The sequence below is a fragment of the Astatotilapia calliptera genome, chromosome 2 (genome assembly GCF_964374335.1).
Source record: "Astatotilapia calliptera chromosome 2, fAstCal68.1, whole genome shotgun sequence".
NCBI classification, from domain to species: domain Eukaryota; kingdom Metazoa; phylum Chordata; class Actinopteri; order Cichliformes; family Cichlidae; genus Astatotilapia; species Astatotilapia calliptera.
The window spans coordinates 219,822-226,808 of record NC_137423.1 but is presented as its reverse complement, the minus strand read 5'-3'; the positions used below and the strand labels follow the sequence as shown (position 1 = coordinate 226,808).

Genomic DNA, 6,987 nt, shown 5'->3' with positions numbered 1-6,987 from the left:
TAATTTATTTTTGGCAAGATCATCATTTTTATAGTGGCGACCCTTCCCATGAGCAGTGTTGGGAAGGTTACTTTTAAAATGTATTCCATTACAGAATACAGAATACATGCCCCAAAATGTATTCTGTAACGTATTCCGTTACGTTACTCAAAGACAGTAACGTATTCTGAATACTTTGGATTACTTAATATATTATCATGATTTTTACAACAACATGAATGTACTATTGCTGTGTGATTTATTACTATTACTGAAGGTCCGCGACTCCGAACTGTAGTAAAGGGACCTCTGACTAATACGGCGGGGTCCCTGTTGGCTCGTAGCCGAAAAATAGCTTTACTTTGTTGTGTGGGTCAACTTTTATTGACAGAGAGAGGCGTTGAAAGGCTGCTCCAACGGAACTTATTGTTTTCGGAGGAAAACACGAACACGGTGTACAGTCGAGTCTTAATAGCTTACTTACAACTGGGCTCGTCAGGCACTCTTCTTGGCTGAAGTGGTTATTATTATATTTAGATGCTTCCAGCTCCTGTTTTTCCTCGATTACAACTCGTACCTTTCCACTCCCCCTTTTCTCCCTCCTCGCGCTCACAGACCCATAACGTGTATGGCAGTCCATTCTCCCTGCAACACGGACTACACTGCCCATGATGCTACATTCTTTAGAGCTATCCTCGTAGCATTCTGCCTGTTAGCTTAGCACAACAACAACAACGAAAAGGCGCTCTCTCACCCAGGAAACACACAGTCACAGAGAGAGAGAGAGAGCGTCGCCCTGTAACCATGGCAACCATAACGCTGCCGCCTGGAACAAAAGAACGTAGCTGTCAAACAAAACCCAAACAGTCCTGACCCGCGACAAAATGAAACAGGAAAGTACCGCAGTGTAATCCATTTATTTCAACAAAGTAACTGTATTCTGATTACCACCTTTTTAAACGGTAACTGTAACGGAATACAGTTACTCATATTTTGTATTTTAAATACGTAACGGCGGTACATGTATTCCGTAACTCCCCAACACTGCCCATGAGTGATATGGGTAAAGATTTCCATCTCGTCAGATCGCCTTCTACTTTCTTTAGAAGTGGGATGTGGTTTAATTTAGTTAAGTCTGAAAGCTTAGGAGAGACATTAATACCTAAATATTTAATATTTCCGAATTGCAGTGGGGCAGAGGAAGAATTATGGAAGGAGCAGTTAATGGGGAGAACTGTAGATTTTGGCCAGTTAATTGAATAATCTGAAACTCTTGAAAACCAGTTTATTAAAGTAATTACCTCAGAGAGGTTGGTTTGTGTGTTTTGCAGAAAAAGCAACACATCATCTGCATAGAGACTGATTTTATGTTCTATGTTCTTACATTTTATGCCCTTAATTGTTGTAGCCTGTCTAAATGCTGCTGCTAGAGGTTCGATAAAAATTGCAAAAAGTGAAGGGGAGAGTGGGCATCCCTGTCTGGTGCCCCTCAGGTAACAGAAGCTGGAGGATGTCTGGTCATTTGTTCTGATACGAGCTGTTGGGGAATTATATAATATTCTTATCCAGTTTATGAAAGAGTTTCCAAAACCAAATTTGTGTAAAGTTGCGAATAAAAATTTCCAGTTAACTCTGTCAAATGCTTTTTCTGCATCTAGAGATAATATTATGGTTTCGATGTTTTTATCGTATGAGTAGTCTATTAAATTAAGTAATCTACGAGTGTTTGTTGAGGAGTGCCGACCTTTTATGAAACCAGTTTGGTCAGGATGAATTAAGAGGGGGGTCATTTTCTCTAATCTCTTTGAGAGAGCTTTGCAGATTATTTTAAGGTCTACATTTAAAAGAGAAATTGGACGATAGCTTGAGGGAAATAAAGGGTCTTTGCCTGGTTTTAGTAGGAGACTAATGTTGGCAGAATTCATATTTGGTGGTAGTCTGCCATTTTCCTCGATTTCCTGCAACATTCCGTGGAATACTGGTGCCAAAATTGTCCAGAATTCTTTGTAGAATTCTGCAGGGAAGCCGTCTGGACCTGGAGCCTTATTATTGGGCATACTTATCAGGGCTTCCTGGAGTTCACTTGGCATCAGTGGCGAATCCAGTTCCATTGCTTGACTGTCTAGTAATTTTGGAAGAGTTACGTTGTCAAGAAACAGATCAATTTCATTTTTAGATGGGTTTATTTGTGGTGAGTATAAAGTTTCATATAAATCCCTAAAAATGTTGTTTATTCTTCCAGGATCATATATTGTGTTCCCCGATAAATCTTTAGCAGCACATATAGTTGTTTTTTCTTTATTTATTTTTAGCTGGTTTGCTAGAAATCGACCTGATTTCTTACTGTGTTCAAAATTCTGCAAGCGTAGTCTTTGTATGAGGAATTGTGTTTTTTTATTAATAATTTCATTTAATTCTAGTTTTGTTTTGCATATTTTGTTCAATGTTTCCTGATCTTGGTTGCACGCGTAGGCTTCTTCTAGTGATTTGATGTTTTTTTCTAATTCCTGAATATTTTTGTTTTCTTCTTTCTTTTTGTGTGATGAGAAAGAAATTATTTTACCTCTCATCACAGCTTTCCCTGCTTCCCATAGAACAGAAGCAGATATTCCGGGAGTGTCATTAAAGTCTAAATATGAAGTCCATTCCTTTTTAAAATATTTAATAAAGTCTTCATCTTTAAGTAGTGATATATTAAATCTCCAGTTTTTTCTTGGCGTAGTGTTATTCCTGTGCATTAGTGTTAAAGATACAGGAGCATGATCGCTGACAGCTATAGGATGAATCTCAGTGTCTGAAATGTCACACAGCAGTGAGCTGCTGACCAGGGTGTAGATAGTTTCTACAGAGGCTATATAAAGTGCTAGTGGTTGTGAGTGGTGGTTCAGTCCGTGTTATTATTGTGTGTTTGAGGGTACAGTTGTCCATTGTGTGTGTGTGTAGGTGGTTGTGTGTGTGTGTGTATGTTCAGTCCATGAGTTTAACGTGGGTCAGATGTCAGGAGGCAGAGTTCAGGAGTCTGACAGCTGTGGGGAAGAAGCTGTTCCGGTACCTGGTGGTCTTAGTCCGGAGGCTCCTGTAGCGCCTCCCAGAGGGCAGGAGGGTGAAGAGTCCATGTGATGGGTGACTGGGGTCTTTGATGATTTTCCCAGCCCTTTTCAGACACCGCTTCCTGTAGATGTCTTTTATGGCAGGAAGTGGTGCTCCAGCAATGCGCTGGGCAGTTTTCACGACCCTCTGCAACGCCTTCCGGTCCGAGGCAGAGCAGTTCCCGTACCAGACTGTTATACAGTTGGTCAGGATGCTCTCGATGGTGCAGCGATAGAAGTTCACCAGGATGTCTGAGGACAGGTGGTTCTTCCTCAGAGTCCTCAAGAAGAAGAGGCGCTGGTGAGCCTTCTTGACCAGCTTGGAGCAGTTGGTTGTCCAGGTGAGATCCTCGGAGATGTGGACTCCCAGGAACTTGAAGCTGCTCACACGCTCCACAGACGTCCCCTTAATGTGGATGGGTGGATGTGGGTCAGCATTCCTCCTGTAGTCCACGATGAGCTCCTTGGTCTTCTCGGTGTTAAGCAGCAGGTTGTTTGTGTCCCACCACTCAGCCAGACGATCCACCTCCTCCCTGTAGGCGGCCTCATCGTTGTCACTGATGAGGCCAATCACCGTGGTGTCATCTGCAAACTTAATGATGGTGTTGGAACCATCAGCAGGTCTGCAGTCGTGGGTGAAGAGGGAGTAGAGGAAAGGGCTCATCACACAGCCTTGTGGTACACAATGTTCATCGTGATTGTAGATGAGCAGCGGTTATCCAGCCGGACATGTTGGGGGCGGCTGGTCAGGAAGTCCAGTAACCATTTGCAGATGAGGGAACTGATGCCCAGGTCTGTCAGTTTCTTGATGAGTTGTGAGGGGTGGATTGTATTGAATGCTGAACTGAAGTCTATAAACAGCATTCTGGCGTAGGTGTTGTTGTTGTCCAGGTGTGAGAGGACAGAGTGCAGTGCGATGGAGACTGCGTCCTCTGTGCTCCTGTTCTGGCGGTATGCGAATTGGTGGGGGTCCAGGGTGGGGGGAAGACAGGATTTGAAGTGTGCTAGGACCAGCTGCTCTAAGCACTTCGTGTTGATGGGGGTGAGTGCTACTGGGCGGCAAGATGGGTTGCAGTTTTTGGGTATCGGGACGATGGAGGTGGATTTGAAGCAGGCCGGTACCACAGCGTGGGCCAAGGACAGATTGAATATGTCTGTGAGCACTCCTGCAAGCTCCCCAGAACACACTCTGAGAACACGCCCGGGTATGTCATCGGGACCTGCAGCCTTGTGGACATTGATCCTGCTCAGCACCGCTCCTACATCAGTGGGGGAGAGAGTCAGAGGTTGGTGGTCTGGCGTCACGTCTGCTTTGGTTGTGGTTGTTCCCTCACCCAAAATGAGCATAAAAGTTGTTGAGCTCGTTGAGGAAGGAGACATCAGAGGATGCGGGGGAGGGTTTGGTGGTCCTGTAGTCTGTAATGGTCTGGAGTCCTTGCCACATGCGTCGGGGGTTGGAGTCGGAGAAGTGTTCTTCTACCTTCTTTTTGTAATGGTGTTTGGCTTTTTTGATGCCCTTCTTTAGATTAGCCCTGGCTGTACTGTAGGCATGTGCATCTCCTGACCTAAAGGCGGTGTTGCGGGCCTTCAGGAGGAGACGAACATCCCGGTTCATCCAAGGCTTCTGGTTGGGGTACATGGTGATCCGTTTCAGGGTGGTGACACTGTCTGTGGCTTCGGAGATGTAATCCAGTACAGATGAGGCGTACTGGTCCAGGTCTGTGTGGGTGAACATATTCCAGTCTGTGTTTTTAACACTAGGAAGGCCCAGGCTTCTACCTTTCTACCTTTAAAACCCGGAGAGCAGCCAAATGGCTGGTAGGCTTTTAGCTAAGCTTTAGCTTCAGGCAAGTGGAAGCTAAATTGGCTAGTCATTCATATGTAAATTGGGTTGTTACCTGGGAATTCTGGAGGGAGGGGAGTGGGGGTGTGTGGATGAGGGGGTGGGGGAGCTGCTAAAAGCGGTGAGCTTCCTTTTGTTTCATCTTGATGCATTCTCAATCATCCAGGGAAACAAATCTCCAAAAGTCACCAACTTGGAGTGTTTCAGTTTGCCATCTTAGGGAGAAATCAACACACATGGGTGTAGGTCCTTTGTTGCTGAGATTTATTGATAAAAACAGTACAAAAAATCAACCATTTGTACACATTTTTACAAATAATTATAAAAAGTGAGTGAGTACATTTCAACATTTTCAGCAATCACTCACAATCCTGGCACTGCCATGGTATCTGTAGTCTGCATTTACCACATGTGTATCTGTTGCAGTGAACACATCGCACAGTGGCATGATTGTTCTTGCAATTGTGTTTGACCTGACACATGGCTCTTTTTCCAGGGCTCGGTGTGGAGGGTTGTGTCAAAGGCAACTGTTCTTTTCTTGCCTTCTTCGCAGCTACATGAGAGTGAGCTAACTCCCTTGCAAGCTCCACCAGGAAGTCCACCCGTCTTTCCTTCGTCCCGGAGCATGCTTGATACAGCACATGTGCATTCAGTGCTGCCATGTCAATCATGTTATAAAACACGGCAACTGGCCAGCGCCGTGTTCCTCTGCGGACAGTGTACTCCCGAACCATCTGGTCCATCACATCCACGCCACACTTTGTTTTGTTGTAAAGGGTGACAGTGTTTGGCTTCCTTTTGGTAGTGTTATCAGTCTGAACCACGCCGTGCATGCTGCTAAGAATATAGACTGTCTTCTTCCGTTTGGCCGCATACGCCGTCAGCGTGGCAGCAGAGGTTGAAAACACCTAAGAAATAAGATAAATTGTTATTTCCATAGCACTTTTACACACAATGAAAGGGAGACAGGTCCCCACCTGTTCTTCACGCCACACTGTGCCATCTTTCGCTGTCTCAGTCCCCAAACAAGCTCTCTTTTTAGGTGGAGAAGCAGTCTCCTCATCTGCAGTGTGAACAAATTCAAATTGTGAGCAATGGGAAGGTCCAGTATCTCCTCCTTTTTCACATCGCTTTCACTTGCGCAAAAACTTCTTAGACGGAAAACCACCATCCTCGGCACAGTCAACAAGATTCGCAGGGAAATTCCTCAATCCACTAGACAGACAGATCGCAATGAATTCACCACTCAGGTATGTTGCAGGTCTTTTCTGGTTCTATGTTTATGTGTTTCATTGTGTGTAAAAGTGCTATGGAAATAACAATTTATCTTATTTCTTAGGTGTTTTCAACATCTGCTGCCACGCTGACGGCGTATGCGGCCAAACGGAAGAAGACAGTCTATATTCTTAGCAGCATGCACGGCGTGGTTCAGACTGATAACACTACCAAAAGGAAGCCAAACACTGTCACCCTTTACAACAAAACAAAGTGTGGCGTGGATGTGATGGACCAGATGGTTCGGGAGTACACTGTCCGCAGAGGAACACGGCGCTGGCCAGTTGCCGTGTTTTATAACATGATTGACATGGCAGCACTGAATGCACATGTGCTGTATCAAGCATGCTCCGGGACGAAGGAAAGACGGGTGGACTTCCTGGTGGAGCTTGCAAGGGAGTTAGCTCACTCTCATGTAGCTGCGAAGAAGGCAAGAAAAGAACAGTTGCCTTTGACACAACCCTCCACACCGAGCCCTGGAAAAAGAGCCATGTGTCAGGTCAAACACAATTGCAAGAACAATCATGCCACTGTGCGATGTGTTCACTGCAACAGATACACATGTGGTAAATGCAGACTACAGATACCATGGCAGTGCCAGGATTGTGAGTGATTGCTGAAAATGTTGAAATGTACTCACTCACTTTTTATAATTATTTGTAAAAATGTGTACAAATGGTTGATTTTTTGTACTGTTTTTATCAATAAATCTCAGCAACAAAGGACCTACACCCATGTGTGTTGATTTCTCCCTAAGATGGCAAACTGAAACACTCCAAGTTGGTGACTTTTGGAGATTTG

The 6,987-nt window shown here is 44.7% G+C and overlaps 1 long non-coding RNA gene across 1 annotated transcript; it reads right to left on the bottom strand.

Annotated features, from left to right (window-relative positions):
- Window positions 1-5,152: 5,152 nt before the first annotated feature.
- LOC145429994 (uncharacterized) lies at window positions 5,153-6,757 on the bottom strand. The gene is made up of 2 exons (XR_013910365.1): window positions 5,889-6,757; window positions 5,153-5,819 (listed from the first exon to the last, which is right to left on the bottom strand). It is a non-coding gene; the product is annotated as an uncharacterized LOC145429994 (long non-coding RNA).
- Between the last annotated feature and the right edge of the window lie 230 nt (window positions 6,758-6,987).